The sequence below is a fragment of the Pogoniulus pusillus genome, chromosome Z, assembly GCF_015220805.1.
Source record: "Pogoniulus pusillus isolate bPogPus1 chromosome Z, bPogPus1.pri, whole genome shotgun sequence".
Lineage (NCBI taxonomy): Eukaryota > Metazoa > Chordata > Aves > Piciformes > Lybiidae > Pogoniulus > Pogoniulus pusillus.
The window spans coordinates 10,754,816-10,772,525 of record NC_087309.1 but is presented as its reverse complement, the minus strand read 5'-3'; the positions used below and the strand labels follow the sequence as shown (position 1 = coordinate 10,772,525).

General features: G+C 46.5%; 1 protein-coding gene across 1 annotated transcript in view; it reads right to left on the bottom strand.

Annotated features, from left to right (window-relative positions):
* The window catches only part of ADAMTS12 (ADAM metallopeptidase with thrombospondin type 1 motif 12), a 257,252-nt gene that overhangs the window by 73,637 nt on the left and 165,905 nt on the right, over positions 1 to 17,710 (bottom strand). The window lies entirely within an intron of this gene.

Below are 17,710 nucleotides of genomic sequence, written 5' to 3'. Positions count from 1 at the left end.
CACAAGAAGGAGAAAAGCTGCAGTAAAAGCAGTCTGAGTCTCTGAAACAAGACTGCCTCCAATGGAGAAGCCTTGGTCTCTTCCATCCATGAAGTAAGAAAAGCCAGACACACTGCCTTGTCTCACTAGCACTGGCCCTTGGGAATGGGAAGTTTTGAAACTAAAGCTTCAGAGAGTCCAAGGACACCAGTTTGATATATACATTGAGTACATGGAATATGGATTAGAACTGAAACCAGAGTCAAAGCAGAGACAGACATAATCCCTTCCCTTCTATCATTCCCCAGAAACCCTCCAGCAAAGCCAATGCTATTTGACCAAAAGAAAACAAATCATTTAGGGGCAGCAAGAGAGGATTTGTCTCCTGGGTTTGACCTATTCCAAGACCCTAGTCTAGTGTGCTAGTTTGAAGCAGGCTAGAATGTTTTGGTGAGAAGAACTAGATCATAGGCTGTGAAAGGAAAACAGTGGTGAAGTCTGCTTCCCTCAGAGTCTTGCTGAACAGGAAGTAAGTATTTTTGTCTGCACTCTCGGGCTGGGCTTTGACTGAGCTGCAGCTCCCTGACCTCACCTGCCACTCACCTTTGCTTCTTAACCTATTGGCTGAACCTCCATTCTTCCTTAGGACTGGGATAAGGTTGAGAGGGGCAGGGGGAAGGTGCAGGGGTGGTCGAGAGCCCCTCTTGAGGACTCAGGTTTCTGGGAGGGGAGTTGTGTTTCTGTATTACTTTTACCTTGTATATTTCTGTCTATAACTGTATATACTGTAAATATCTGCTTGTACATTGTGCTAGCTGTAAATAAATAGCTTCATTTATATTCCCAGAGCCTGGCTGAGTCTAGCTGGGTGACTTCTAAAGTGTGGGGGGCCAGGGAACACCCAAACCATCACATCTAGCAAATTGTTTATGCTCAGCAAACTGAAATGTCTTCCTGAGCAAGGCAGCAGGCCGTAAAACCACCATTCACCAGTGAGTTTAAGGCTCCATTACTGAGCCATTTTCATACAATCAAAGAATGAACCAGATTGGAAGAAACCTCCAAGCTCATCCAGTCAAACCTAGCACCCAGCCCTGACCAATCAACTAGACCATGGCACCAAGTGCCTCATCCAGGCTTTTTTTGAACCTCCTTTTGCAATTCCAAGCTTAAAGTGCTAGAGTAGCTCCACTCCAGCTTTTTTCCTCCCATTTTGTCTCTGATTTATAATTCTAATGTAATTGCCTGCCCTGCCACAGTTGTCTGCCATGCTCAGTTCCTGAGGATCCCTGCACCCCACCCTTCTGCATGTATACTGAGGACTGTGATATTTAAAGTATGGCAGGAAAAACAAAATATAGGTTTCTGTTGTCATAGCTGAAATGAACAAAGGAATTCCCTTTGTGTTGCAGTCATGACATAGGATATTTTGATGCTGTGGATATAAAATCATAGAATCATAGAATCAGCCAGGTTGGAAGAGACCTCCAAGAGCAGCCAGTCCAACCTAGCACCCAGCCCTAGCCAGTCAACTAGACCATGGCACTAAGTGCCTCAGCCAGGCTTTTCTTGAACTCCTCTAGGGACAGTGACTCCATCACCTCCCTGGGCAGCCCATTCCAATGCCAATCACTCTCTCTGCCAACAACTTCCTCCTAACATCCAGCCTAGACCTGCCCTGGCACAACTTGAGACTGTGTCCCCTTGTTCTATTGCTGGTTGCCTGGAAGAAGAGACCAACCCCCACCTGGCTACAGCCTCCCTTCAGGTAGTTGTAGACAGCAATGAGGTCCCCCCTGAGCCTCCTCTTCTCCAGGCTAAACAACCCCAGCTCCCTCACACAATATGAATGTGTGCTGCTAAGTGATAGTTTCATCCTTTGCCTGACAGAGTCAGCAAAAAACTTGCTTGGTCTTCAAGGGATACAGAGTAATCCTGCCTAATTAATTCATTTCTCCTTCTTCCCCTACTCACTCCTTTACTGATGTGGCTCTTGTGTCATACTAAGAACTGTGTTTAAAATTATAGGAATTTATAGTAATGAGAGAAATACAAATTTTTGGTAATGTAAAGAAACAAAATAATTTCCTACAAAAGGGTTTATTAGTTTGAAGGGGCCTATCTGCTCTCATTGCTCTGGCTTGTACAGCACCAACATAACACACAACACCACGCAGTGCTGAAAAGTGACAGCAGCTCCTATCCCCAAAGTGTTTGTGGCTTAAGGACTGACTCTTACACAGCTCTATGACTATGAATCTCATTCATGTTAACAGGATCTCTGCAGAACTGGGATAAAAAAAAATTAAAGGGATATTAAATGAAATCCAAAACCTTAATGAGGAGTTTTGTGTTTTCCCCAGCAGAGTTAAAATGGCATCTTGGGACTCACAACAATGACGTGCTTGTGGCTTCACAAAGATGCCTTCATAAAGGGCAACAGTGATTAGAGGAAGAGGACAAGGTTATAAAACTGGTAAAATTCAAGGTTATGTGAGCCATATTCAAATATACCAACAAAGACAAGGCTACAAAAGAGTCTCAGGCAAGAATATAAAGTTTGTAATCCTTACCAGGCCTCTGCCCCTCTATGAAAAGTGCCAGCCATAACATCTGATATGAGCTGTCATGATAAGAAAAAGCAATTTTACTTCTCTCTGGAGAATTTTTTTTGCTGGCCATGTGTTTAATTTGATTACATCAGTATTCTAAAATTTTGTTGCATATCTTTACCTTCTCTATGAACCATTTTTTAAACACAAAGCACAATATCCTTACAAAAGGAGAATCCCTGAGAACGGATAATGACAGACACAGACTTTGCAGAAAGCCATTTCAAGTTTTACTCTATTCATGATGAGATATGTGGAGCAGCAGTTTGATCTCTGTGCTCCTCCCTGGTTGTGTACTGACACAACGGTGTGCAATTCCATTACAGAAATCAGTGAAGAAGAAAAAGCAGCCAGTGCTGATTGATGACATAACCCTGCCATAAACACAACACTCAGGAAAAGTTTGCACAGAAGGACAACTCCTTTACTAAGCCAAACAAACAAACAAAAAGTTAAAACTAAATATTGAGAAAACTTTCAGGCTTGCAAAGGTTTTTGATTCAAAGAAGGTCTCCCTAGGCCTGAAAGCTTTCATGGATTTATAGTAACTGATCTAAAACTAGAACCTACTTGCACCTATGCATTTCGTATTGCTTTTCTTCCTGTCATAGAATCACAGAATGGATTGGGTTGGAAAGGACTTGCAAAGGTCATTTAGTCCAACCTCTCCCACAGTAAGAAGGGACATCCTCCACTAGATCAAGTTGCTCAGAGCCCCATCAAACCTGACCTTGAATACCTCCAAAAATGAGCCTTGACTACCTCCCTGGGCAACCTGTTCCAGTGTTCCACCATCTCTGTGGTGAAGAACTTGTTCCTAACATCCAATTTACATCTTAACATAAAACCATTGCCCCTTGCTTTGTCACTAAAGGCCTTTGTAAAGAGTCTCTCTCCATCCTTCTTGTAGGTGCCCTTCAGGTACCGGAAGGCTGCTATTATGCATCCCTGGAGGCTCCTCCTCTCCACACAGAACAACCCCAGCTCCCTCAGCCTGTCCCCACAGCAGACGTGCTCCAAACTCCTAATCATTTCATGGCCCTCCTCTGGACCCTCTCCATCAGGTCCATGTCCTTCCTGGATTGAGGCCTCCAGACCTGCACACAGTACTTCAGGTGAGGTACTACCAAAGCAAAGTGGCAGAATCACCTCTCAATCCTACTGAGTTTCACTGAAATGAAATGACATTTTCCCTCCCCACAAACTCCATTCTACCCAGTATTTATACTCCTGCCATCCTTCTCCAAGTTATTTAGATAGTTTACCTGCACAGAAGGCTGTTCAGGGCACTACTGAGTAAATTATCCTACCACTGCATTAGCCATACATTCTCTATAAAATTACTCACTCATCTATCACAGGAACCTGACAATAAAATGAAAGTTCAATTATTCTAGAACTGTATCATAATCAGCCACTGCCCTCGAAACACAGAATCACAGAATCATAGAATCAACCAGGTTGGAAGAGACCTCCAAGATCATCCAGTCCAACCTAGCACCCAGCCCTAGCCAGTCAACTAGACCATGGCACTAAGAGCCTCATCCAGGCTTTGATTGAACACCTCCAGGGATGGCAACTCCACCACCTCCCTGGGCAGCCCATTCCAATGCCAATCACTCTCTCTGCCAACAACTTCCTCCTAACATCCAGCCTAGACTTCCCTCAGCACAACTTGAGACTGTGTCCCCTTGCTCTATTGCTGCTTGCCTGGAAGAAGAGACCAACCCCACCTGGCTACAGCCTCCCTCCAGGTAGTTGTAGACAGCAATGAGGTCACCCCTGAGCCTCCTCTTCTCCAGGCTAAACACCCCCAGCTCCCTCAGCCTCTCCTCATAGGGTTTGTGCTCCAGGCCCCTCACCAGCTTTGTTGCCCTTCTCTGGACATGTTCCAGCACCTCAACATCTCTCTTGAATTGAGGGGCCCAGAACTGGATACAGCACTCAAGGTGTGGCCTGACCAGTGCTGAGTACAGGGGAAGAATAACCTCCCTTGTCCTACTGGCCACACTGTTCCTGATGCAGGCCAGGATGCCATTGGCTCTCTTGGCCACCTGGGCACACTGCTGGCTCATCTTCAGCTACTATCTATCAGTACCCCCAGGTCCCTTTGTTCCTGACTGCTCTCCAGCCACTCTGTTCCCAGCCTGTAGTGCTGCTTGGGGTTGTTGTGGCCAAAGTGCAGAACCCTGCACTTGGCCTTGTTCAATCTCATCCCATTGGCCTGTGCCCACCCATCCAGCCTGTCCAGGTCCCTCTGCAGGGCTCTCCTACCTTCCATGAATCAGATACAGAATGTACTCTCATGTCTTGCTTTCAGACAGCGAACTGACACGCAAGAAAAATTCCTTAAAATTATGGTCAAAGTTGAAAGCAAAAACTTGCATTAAATTCAGTTTTTCTAAGTCTTACTTCAATCCTGAAAAATCTAAGAAGACTAAGACAAATTGGAGCATTTGGGTTGCATGGAATCACAGAACGTTAGGCGTTGAGTGCTGTGTCCATTTCTGGGCCACTCAATTCAAGAGAGATGTTGAGGTGCTGGAACATGTCCAGAGAAGGGCAACAAAGCTGGTGAGGGGCCTGGAACACAAACCCTATGAGGAGAGGCTGAGGGAGCTGGGGGTGTTTAGCCTGGAGAACAGGAGGCTCAGGGGGGACCTCATTGCTGTCTACAACTACCTGAAGGGAGGCTGTAGCCAGGTGGGGGTTGGTCTCTTCTTCCAGGCAACCAGCAATAGAACAAGGGCACACAGTCTCAAGTTGTGCCGGAGGAAGTACAGGCTGGATGTTAGGAGGAAGTTCTTGCCAGAGAGAGTGATTTGGATTGGAATGGGCTGCCCAGGGAGGTGGTGGAGTCACCGTCCCTGGAGGTGTTGAAGAAAAGCCTGGATGAGGCACTTAGTGCCATGGTCTAGTTGACTGGACAGGGCTGGGTGCTAGGTTGGACTGGATGATGTTGAGGTCTCTTCCAACCTGGCTGATTCTATGATGAATCTATGATTCTAAGATATGGGACTGGCTGACAAGTGCTGGGTAGCTGTGTGCATAGACACTGACCTCCATCCTCATTCACTTGGCCCTCTGCTTCAAGAGCCCTGTACCTGTTGTGTGTGGGCAACTGGGAAGGCTGGGTAGACCAGGAAGGTTCTTGCCTACCTCTCCTGCCTCGATGGAGAGGGATCTGTGTCCATTTCCCCCCTATCTCTTAGGTATCTTCCTTTTTCCAGGTGACAGGAGGACACGGGATCTCCTGCCTTTTGTGCCACCCATACTTGCTGCCCTTCCTTCAGGGATGGCAGAGCCCAGCTCCACAATCTATCTCCTCTTCACACTCCCTTATAATCCTCTGCCTCTGCAACTTCTTCCTTCAGCTCAGGCATTAGGCTGTTCACATCTGCTGCAGGTGTCATCTCCACCACTCTCCACTGCAAGTGCCAGGCTTTGGCACTCTCCAAAGCCAGTGGCCTGGACACCCACCTGTTTGTGCAGAGCCTCTGTCTGGTTCTGCTGTCAACAGCCCTCAGCCTGGCTGTAACCATGGCTGGATCTCTACACCAGACTGACTTAACAGGCTGCTGGGACACCCCTGGATGACTCACTTTGCTTGCTGATTGACCTTGTTCCTGGGGTGTTTAAATAGTTCGAGGTGGCTGTGACTGTGCCCATGCCTCCCTCTGTCTCCCTTGTGAGACAAAGTGGAACTGGGAGCCACACTTTCTTTGGCTTCTCAGCTATGAAGCTATGAAAAGCTTCACCTACACAGTGAAAAAAATGCCCATCTCCCAGTCTGCCACTGGGACAAGGCTGGTACAGCAATTTCTTGGCTGTTCTTGAGCAAAGTTTGCTCTTCAAAGTCAGTTAATAAGGGCACAGAGCTGCTTGCATGTCAACAGCTTTTTCCAGACACTCTCAAGCACAACACTGCACCTATGCAGTCTTTCTATCTTGTATCTCTGTAGTAACTCAGAGATGTGCATGCTAAATACCCTTAGAAAATCTCCTCAAGTAGTTCACAGGATGACAGGATGTTAGGGATTGGAAGGAACCCAAGGAGATCAGCCAGTCCAACCCCCCTGCCAGGGCAGGACCATACAATCTAGAACAAATCACACAGGAAGGCATTTAGCCTTGAAAGTCTCCAGAGAAGCAGACTCCACAACCTTTCTGAGGAGCCTGTTCCAGTGTTCTGTGACCCTTACAGTAAAGAAGTTCCCCCTTGTGTTGAGGTGGAACCTCCTGTACTGCAGCTTACACCCATTGCTCCTTGTCCTACCCCAGGGACCAAGTGAGCAGAGCCTGTCCACTCCCTCCTGACCAACTCTCAGATGTTTATAAATATTTATTAAATCCCCTCTCAGTCTTCTCTTCTCCAGAATAAAAGTCAACTCATTTCATATTCTCCTTTCTAGAGAAAAATTTGCTTTTCTCAACTCTCCCCAAAAATCTGTGTTTTTCAAATAATTTTACTTCTATGTTGCTCTCCTGTAAACCTCCTCCAGCCTGTGTGCATACTTCTGGCAATGTGCTGCTCCTAGTTGGCCATGAGATTTTAGGTGTGGTACCATCAACACTCAGGAGCCACTATAGTGCCTGTATGTTACACCAAGATCACGTTGCTGGTGTGAATAAAGGCAAGATCAATCCTCTGACACAAAGGAGAAACCCAGATGTAATGGAAACCCACACTGCTGAGCTCCTCTAAGTCTCCAGTGACTTATTTGCAATCAGAATGGGATCGAGGAAGCAAACAGCAAAGCCAAGTAAAGTCCTAATATTCAGGTATGCGATTCCTGCCCTCCACCCCGCTCCTGACAGAGTTGAGATTCACCAAGTGTAAACAGAACACAAAGATAACTAGAAAGGAACATATTTCATTCCCAATTTAAATGTCTCCCTAGCAGCTGACTCCCATCAGTTCACATGCAGGAAGGATCCAGCTTACCCTGACTCAGAAGGATGTGATTAATGTGCCTGCCAGCAGAAGATAAGGCTTCAGGTTTTTTTCCTACTCTGTAAGGAAGAAAAGAGATGAGCCTCTTCTCTTCAAACCCTCACCTCTGTGAGAACTCAGAACTGGCTGAGGAAATCCAAAGCAAAGGAAAATAGACATTACAATTATAAATCAGAGACAAAATGGGAGAAAAAAAGCTGAGGTGGAGCTACTCTAGCACTTTAACTAAGCTTGGAATTACAAAAGAAAGTTCAAGCAAAGCCTGGCTGAGGCACTTAGTGCCATGGTCTAGTTGACTGGACAGGGCTGGGTGCTAGGTTGGACTGGATGATCTTGGAGGTCTCTTCCAACCTGGTTGATTCTATGATTCTATGAATGTAACCCCTACCTGTCAATAGATGTGGAGATCCTGGCACCAATAGAGAAAAGAATGGTATTTGTATGATTCAGTGCATGCCTCATACTTACTATGTGGAAATTAGGTCCTGAGAAACCATCAAATGGTGTAAAATAGAGAATTGCAGGGTCAGTCTGACGGCAAGAAAAGCAGAGTAGCCACAAAGTCTGACTGCAGAGTCAAAGTAGGGCTCACAAGAACAATTCAGAAAGTATCCTGTTTAGAGCTGCTGGATGCTTTAACCATCACTGAACTTGGATGGCCCCTTCATCTTAAGACTCTCAGGGATACTCTGCTTCTCCAGCTACTTGTACAGGTTTCTGTGCTCTGAGGCAAATCCACAACAGGACTATGCAAGTTCCTCAAGGAGCCAAACTGCTTTAAAACAGAAGGGAAAAATCTCAGCTAGGACCTTAAATACAGTTAAGCTTAGCCAACAGCAAGATGTCACTCATTGTTTTTCTGCCACATTGCCTGCTAAAGCTGCTTGCTGCATCTCATCTTATATTAAATCATAAGCTATTAAAAAATGGTCTTTGTCCTCTTGTGTAGGTACAATCTACAAAACAGAAAAGGACATCACAGCACTATTTAATTATGTGGCATCCATTATAACTGGCTTATGTAAGTTATGAAATTAAAGCCAGGCGACAGAACTGTGACCATCAAGATAATTTACCATTTTTCTAGCAGGATGAAAGAACACAGGATGTCTAAAATCTCACGAAATACAGGGCTGAAGGTTTCATTTCCTCAGCTAGGTGCTTCCATGCAGGAACTGTGATGTGCATTCAGAGAAAACCTCGTGGTATTTTCACAGTATCACACAGTATCACAGTATCACTAAGGTTGGAAGAGACCTCACAGATCATCAAGTCCAACCCTTTACCACAGAGCTCAAGGCTAGACCATGGCACCAAGTGCCACGTCCAATCCTGCCTTGAACAGCTCCAGGGACGGCGACTCCACCACCTCCCCGGGCAGCCCATTCCAGTGTCCAATGACTCTCTCAGTGAAGAACTTTCTCCTCACCTCCAGCCTAAATCTCCCCTGGCACAGCCTGAGGCTGTGTCCTCTCGTTCTGGTGCTGGCCACCTGAGAGAAGACAGCAACCTCCTCCTGGCCACAACCACCCCTCAGGCAGTTGTAGACAGCAATAAGGTCACCCCTGAGCCTCCTCTTCTCCAGGCTAAACAATCCCAGCTCCCTCAGCCTCTCCTCATAGGGCTGTGCTCAAGGCCTCTCCCCAGCCTCGTCACCCTTCTCTGGACACGCTCAAGCATCTCAATGTCCCTTCTAAACTGGGGGGCCCAGAACTGAACACAGCACTCAAGGTGTGGTCTGACCAGTGCAGAGTACAGGGGCAGAATGACCTCCCTGCTCCTGCTGACCACACCATTCCTGATGCAGGCCAGGATGCCACTGGCTCTCTTGGCCACCTGGCACACTGCTGGCTCATGTTCAGGCAGGTATCAATCAGCACCCCCAGATCCCTCTCTGTCTGGCTGCTCTCCAGCCACTCCGACCCCAGCCTGTATCTCTGCATGGGGTTGTTGTGGCCAAAGTGCAGCACCCTGCACTTGGAGCTATTGAACGCTTATACCCCATGTGCAGTGTGAAAGGGGTTTAAAATGACTGATAATAAAACATAAGCTGCATTGGGTTTGTGTAGTTTGCGGGGCCAGTGAGGTGGCTTCGGTGAGAAGCTGCTACAAGGTTCCCTCATCATGTCCAATAGAGCCAATTCCAGATGGCTCCAAGATGGACCAGCTGCTGGCCAGGGACAAGTCCATCAGTGGTTGTACCACTGGGATAACATATTTAAGAAGGTGAGAAAAGTTGCTGTGTAACAGCAATTGCAGACAGAGAGAGCTGAGTGAGAATACGTGAGAAAAATAACTCTGCAGACACCAAGGTCAGTGAAGGAGGGGGATGATGTGCTCCAAGCACAAGACAAAGACTGCCTTGCAATCTGCACTGAAGACCACAACCTAGCAGGTCATTGATTGGTAAGAGTGAAGCAGATATCCACCTGCAGCAGTTCAAGGACCTCATGCTGGAGCAGGTGGATGCATGTGAAGGAGGCTGAGACCCTGCTGGAAGTCCATGCTGGAGCAGGCTCCTGGAAGAACCTGTGGACTCACAGATAGAGTAGGGACCTAAACTGGAGCAGGTTTGCTGGCAGAACATGTGATGTCATGAGAGACCCACAGGCACAGCTCATGACAGGTCATCTCCCATGAGAGGCACCCCATGCTGGAGCAGGGGAAGACTGTGAAGAGTCCTCCCACTGTGGAGGAAGGAGCAATGCAGACAGCATGTCATGAACTGACTACAAACCCCATTCCCTGTCCCCCTGTGCCATTTGGAGGAAGGAGGAAAACAAAATTGGGAGTGAAATTAAGCCTGGGAAGAAGGGAGAAGTAGGGGGAAGGTTTTGATTTTTTTTCTGATTTTCCTATTACTCATTGTCTTACTTCAATTTAGTGGCTAATAAACTAATTTTCCCCAAGCCAAGTCTTCTTTGCCTGTGACAATATCTGGTGAATCATCTCTCCACATCCTTAAATTGACCCAGAAGCCTTTTGTTAATATTTTCTCTCCCCCATCCTGCTGAGGAGACAAATGACAGACTGGCTCTTGTGGGAACCTGGCATCCAGCCAGGACCAACTCACCACACAAGCCAAAATCTTGATGGGAATAAGTAACAGAACACAGAGAAAAGTCCTTGGAACTGGATTGCATCAGTTGAACAGGAAAATAGGGGAAGCTAGTGTACACTAACAAAGCTTGGTGTACATATGGTGGACACGGTGATTAAGTCTCCAGAACCCTGAAACATCAACTCTTTTTTGTAAGGGTTCTACGAGGCTGTTGGTTGAAGTCTTGGCTTGTTCAGGGAAAGTACTCAGAAGAAAGGCTCAAACTGCTCCAAATAAAGAAAATTTGTATCTGAGACGGGAGGAAAACTCTCAGATATTTTCTGTTGCAGTAGGTAATACTGGCTGGGAAAGCAGCACATCCACCTACCCACAGCCATACAGTGATGATGTTAGATGAAGGATCAGCACAGGATTTGGCAGACTCCCTGCTTAGATATGTGTTCCCAGGAGAGGCCTGCCTACCTGAGAAAGCCAGGATTTTTTTCAGTTAGAAGTTCAGCACCAACAAAAACACTTCAAATGCTGTTAACAGAACAAAAGAACCGCACAGAATCCAGAATTAATCAGGTTGAGAAAGATCATCGAGCTTAACCTATCACCTATTTAACTAAGCTATGGCACTAAGTGCCTCACCCAGCCTCCTTTTAAACACCTCCCGGGATGGTGACTCCACCACCTCCCCGGGCAATTAAAGCACGAACATTAAGGACTTCATGGATTACAGGAGAGACATATAACTCTAGAATGACTTCCTCTCTGCTGAGAAAACAGATGAGAACAAAGTTTAAAGGCATAATGCTTGCATTTGTTTGCTTCTCTTCAAATGGCATTGACTCCGTGCACTGGAAAGCAAATGCAAGTGTTTGATATACAAAATAATTTTGCTGGTAGTCTGACCCTATCAACAGCAAACTGAAGTTATGCATAGATTTAATGTGGTAATTACAAGAAAACAGAAGAATATCCACAGTGACTCCCTGACATGGTTGCCCCTCATAGCTTTCACACACAAAAAAACATGCAAGCATAAAGCATGATCCCTTCTTAAGCTATTCAGTTTTATTATCAGATCATTTGAGTGTACCCTCAGCAAGTTTGCTGATGACACCAAGCTATGTGTGGTCATATGCAAGAGGGACTGGATGTCATCCAGACAGACCTGGACAAGTTGAAGAAGTGGACCAAGGTAAACCTCTGAAGTTCAACAAGGCCAAATACACCTGGGTTGGGACAATCCTCATTACCAATGCAGCCCGGGAAAGGCTGTGATAAAGAGCAGCTCTGTGAAAATGGACTTGGGGACACCAGCAGATGAAAAGCTGGACATGAGCCAACAGTGTGCACTTACCACCCAGAAGGCAAATTGTATCCCAGGCTGCATCAAAACAAGCATGGCCAGCAGATCAAGAGAGGTCATTCTGCCACTCTGCTCTGGAAAGATGCCACCTGGAGTACCCTGTCCAGATCTGGGGCATTCAACACAGGAAGGTGTACAGGGTTAACCCTCCAGGGGGTTAACCTTGAGCCTGATCCTAGGGGTGGGTCTGAACACCACCAGGTGATTCATGGTTAGCCCAGTCCCCCTTCCTGTCTAAAGATCCATACAAGCACGGGGTCTTCCTGCTCTCTCTCTCTCTGTGCTCCCTGCCTTCCTGCTTGCCAGCATCACCATCCTGTTCCTGGCTCTTACCACATGGCTATCACCCACAAGGCAGACGAAGCCCTTACCATCAAAATCTGGTTGTATTTACACATTCTGTATTTGTTTTCCCTTCCCTATACCTTTGTAACTTCCCTACTTCAGATACCTTTTTAATTCATCGTTAGACTTTTCCTTTCTTTTTCTTAACTTCCAAATCAGAGTGAGACTATTTATTTGGGTGTGCTTACCTTTTCCCCTCTCTACATCTAATTCCCTTCTTTTGGGAAACAAGGGAGAGGGAAGGGCACTCTATAAAATTGTTGTTGGTTCTATCAAATACATATATTTGAGACTTTGGGAATTTAAATTAGAACTAAGACAGAAGGGCACAGACCTCCAGAGGAGGGCCACAAAAATGACCAGGGAGCTGGAACACTTCTCCTATGAACTGAGGCTGTTCAGTCTGGAGAAAAGAAGGCTCTGGAGAGACCTGTCCTGGTTTGAGTCTAACTGGAATATTTTAATGAGAGAAATGAGAATCATAGAATCATAGAATAAACCAGGTTGGAATCATAGAATCATAGAATTGAATCATAAAATCAACCAGGTTGGAAGAGACCTCCAACATCATCCAGTCCAACCTAGCACCCTGCCCTATCCAATCAACTAGACTATGGCACTAAGTGCCTCATCCAGGCTTTTCTTGAACACCTCCAGGGACGGTGCCTCCACCACCTCCCTGGGCAGCCCATTCCAATGCCAATCACTCTCTCTGTGAAGAACTTCTTCCTAACATCCAGCCTAGACCTACCCTGGCACAACTTGAGACTGTGTCCCCTTGTTCTATTGCTGGTTACCTGGGAGAAGAGGCCACCCCCCCCCGGCTACAATGCCCCTTCAGGTAGTTGTAGACAGTAATAAGATCACCCCTGAGCCTCCTCTTCTCCAGGCTAAACAGGCCCAGCTCCCTCAACCTCTCCTCATAAGATTTGTGCTCCAGGCCCCTCACCAGCTTTGTTGCCCTTCTCTGGACATGTTCCAGCACCTCAACATCCTTATTGAATTGAGGGGCCCAGAACTGGACACAGTACTCAAGGTGTGGTCTGACCAGTGCTGGAAGAGACCTCCAACATCATCCAGTCCAACCTATCATCCAGTCCTGTCCAGTCAACTAGACCATGGCACTAAGTGCCTCATTCAGGCTTTTCTTGAACACCTCCAGGTACGGTGACTTCACCACCTCCCTGGGCAGCCCATTCCAATGCCAATCACTCTCTCTGGCAACCACTTCCTCCTGACATCCAGCCTAGACCTCCCCCAGCACAACTTGAGACTGTCCCCTTGTTCTGTCGCTGACTGCCTAGCAGAAGAGACCAACCTCACCTGGCTACAACCTCCCTTTGGGTAGTTGTAGATAAGAATTAGATTGTTGATTGTGAAAAGAAAAACAATTATGATGTCTCTATCATTCACTGGTTTGCTGAGAGGGATAACAAGTCAAAAGATAAATAATGTTTGGGCATCTTGTCCTGGGACATTGTCCTGTTCACTTCTCTATCTGGTCTCTGTGTTGTTCGATTTAATCACTTTCTTTTAACCCTGACCTGCTCTGACACCTCACCTCTATTTTTGGCAATTAACAGGTAAGCTGCTGGCTTCTGCTTTGTTTATGTGTGGATTTCTGAGATAGAGGGAGGAGAGGACAGAAAGCAGGGTACCTTTGAGCCCTTCCTCCTCCAGGTGGTTTGTTTTGTCTGTGAGGGGATTGGGATTTCTGTATTATTTCTAACTTGTATATAACTTTAAGTTCTTGTATATGTTGTGTACATACGCTTTTAAGTTTTGCAGTGCTGTAAATACAGCTTCATCTTACTCCCAAACCATCTGGGTAATTTCAAGTAGTGGGGTGGAGAGTTCCTAACCCATTACAAGACCTAATAGCAGCCTTTCAATACCTGAAGGGGACCTACAAGGACACTGGAGAGGGATTGCTTACAAAAGCCTGTAGTGATAGGACAAGGGACAGCAGTTTGAAACTAGTGCAGGGCTGATTTAGACTGGACATCAGGAGGATATTCTTTACTGTGAGGGTGGTGTTACACTGGGGCAGATTGCGCAGAAAGGTGATGGAGGCCCCATCCCTGGAGACATTCAAAGTCAGATTTGATCGGGCTCTGAGCAACTTGACCTAATTGGGAATGCTCCTGCTTAGTGCATGGAGGTTAGGACCAGATATCTGTAGTGGTTCCTTACAACCCAGTGCATTTTATGATCCTATGAAGAGCTTTTTGAACTGCAGAAAAAATACTTAACTGGTATTTCAAAGAGAGAGCAATAAAGTCTCTCCTCAGCCTCCTCTTCTCTGGACTAAACAATCCCAGTTCCTTCAGCCACTCCTCGTGTAAGTCTTGCTCCTCAGATCCTAAACCAGCCTTTCTCTGAACACATTTCAGCAAGAAAATGTCCTTCTTGTACTGAGCCACAAAACTGAATTCACGGCCTCAGCAGTACTCAGTACTGGGGCATGATTGCTTCTCTACTCCCATTGTCCACAGTATTCCTGGTACAGGCCAGGATGCTGCTGGCCTTCTTGGCTACCTGAGCACACTGCTAGCTCCTATTTAGCCAATTGTGAACCAGCACTCTCAGGTCCTTTTCCTGCAGAGCAGTTTTCAGACAGTTGGCCCAAGCCTGTAGTGTTGCATGAAGTTTTTGTTAACCAAATTCAGGACTCAGTGCTTGATCTTGTTGAACCTCATAAAGCTGGTCTTAGCCCATTGATTCAAACTGTCCAGGCTCCTTTGTAGACCCTCCCTACCTTTGAGCAGATCAATGCTCTGACCCATCTTGGTGTCATCTGCAAAGGGGTGCACACAATCCCTTCATCCAGATCACTGATAAAGACATTAAACAAAACTGGCCCAAAAACTCTGTACCTGGCCACTGAGGCAGTTTTTCACCCAGGAAAGCACCCATTCAGTCAGTTCCTCCTGGATGCTGCTGTGAGAGACAGTGCTAAAAGCTTTACCAAAGTCCAAATAAACAACACCTGCAGCCTTCCTCTTATCCACTAAGCAAGCCACCCTGTCACAAAAGGAGATTGGGTTCATCAAGCAGGACCTACCCTTCACGAATCCATGCTGACTAGGCCTGGTCACCTGCTTGCCCTGCACTAGATGCATAATAGAACTCAGGATGATCTAGCTCCATGTGACCTTTCCCAGCACTGAGGTCAGACTGACAGGTCTGTAGTTCCCTAGGTCCTCCTTCCAGACCTTCCTGTAGATGAGAATCACACCTGCCAACCTCCAGTCAGATGGGACCTCCCCAGTTAGCCAAGATTGCTGGCAAATGATTCAAAGTGGCTTGGTAACCACTTCTGCCAGTTCTCTCATTATCCTTGTGTGTATGACATCTGGACCCACAGATTTCATGTGTCTAAGTGGTGCAGCCAGTCACTAACCATCTCCTCTTGGATTACAGAACCTTCCTTCTGCTTCCCATCCCTATACTCCAGCTCAGGTACCTGGATATTCTGTCAACTGATCTTACTTCTAAAAACTGAGGGAAAGAAGGTATTGAGTACCTCAGAATTTTCCTCATCCTTAACCACTATGCTCTCCTCTGCATCCAACAAAATGCACTGATTTTCCTCAGTCCTCCTTTTATGGCTAATCTATTTGTAGAAGGATTTAATTTCTCTTAAACAGCTGAAGCCAGATTCATTTCCCTGCACAAGCTCACAAAAGCCTTGTAGTCCTCCTGAGTGGCCTGCTCCTTTTTCCAACAACCATGAACACTCATTTTTTTTTCCCTAAGCTGCAACTAGATTTATCTAAGCAGACAGGCTGGCTTCTTCCTTTTGATTCATCTTTTGGCACATGGGAACAGCCTGCTTCTGTGCCTTTGACCTTCCCTCTTGAACAGCAGCCAGTCTGCCTGGACTCCTTGGCCCTTCAGGACTGCCTCCCAAGGGATTCTGTTGACCAGACTCCAAAACAGGCTAAAGTACGCCTGCCAGATGTCCCAGATGGCAAATCTGCTGACCCTCTCTTTACTTCTCCAGCAACTGAGAACTTTATCATTTTGTGATCACTGTGCTCAAGATGGCACAAGTCCTTCTCTCTTCACAAACTACAGGTCCAGCAGGCCATTTTTGCCATCTGACTCTGTCAGAAAGTTGACCTCCACACACTTACGGAACCTTCAGGACTGTTCCCTCTCTGCTGTGTTATAATTCTGGAAGATGCTAGGCAAGCTGAAGTACCCCCATGCCAACAACAGTTGCCAGCAATTGCAAGAATTCTGCCAGATGTCTGAATAACATTTTGTCTCTCTTCTCATCCTGTTAGGATGATCTGTGCTGAAACACAGGAAACCTACTCAGAATCGCCAGTAACTGTCAAAACTCAATGGCCTTACTGAAAAGCACTACTGAAAACAAAACTGAAAGCTGAATCTTAATCTTCTTAGTTTATTTTTTCCATAAATAAAACTACACTACTAGCTGCTACTGGATGATCTACACCTTAATTTTGCACATACACTGAAAAGCAAACCTTGTGGGAGCAGTTATCACCTTTGTATTTGGTAACTAGCTGTTACAAAGCAAGTTACAAGGCAGAGGCATTGACTCCATCTCTACAATACAGGGCAACAGAATATTGAACGCACTGGGGTATTACTTCCCCAGCGTGGTGCCAAGTACACTTAGAATGCAGATCCAGGATGGAAGTAGCAAAGCCACAGTTGTGCCACGACAGAGCTCTGATTATTTGGTACAGTCATGGCTGGAGGCCCAAGCATGCAGCTCTACCTGAACTACTGTACTTTGTGTTCTGTGGCTGACATGGGAAAAGATGGTTTAGGCCTATCCCAGACAGCTTAATATAGCCACCAGTTCACTATTTTTCCTTAGGGAATATCTTTCCAGGAACTATGCTGGTTACACTCATACTCACTGTCACTACATGTGTCCAGCTCTGGGCTCCTCAACTCAAGAAAGATGTTGAGATACTGGAACATGTCCAGAGAAGAGCAACAAGGCTGGTAAAGGCCTGGAACGCAAACCCTATGAGGAGAGGCTGAGGGAGCTGGGGGTGTGCAGCATGGAGAAGAGGAGGCTCAGGGGGGACCTCATTGCTGTCTACAACTACCTGAAGGGAGGCTGTAGCCAGGTGGGGGTTGGTCTCTTCTGCCAGGCAACCAGCAACAGAACAAGAGGACACAGTCTCAAGTTGTGCTGGGGGATGTATAGGCTGGATGTTAGGAGGAAGTTGTTGGCAGAGAGAGTGATTGGCATTGGAATGGGCTGCCCAGGGAGGTGGTGGAGTTGCCGTCCCTGGAGATGTTCAAGCAAAGCCTGGATGAGACACTTAGTGCCACGGTCAAGTTGATTGGATAGAGCTGGGGGATAGGTTGGACTTGATGATCTCGGTCTCTTCCAACCTGGTTAATTCCAT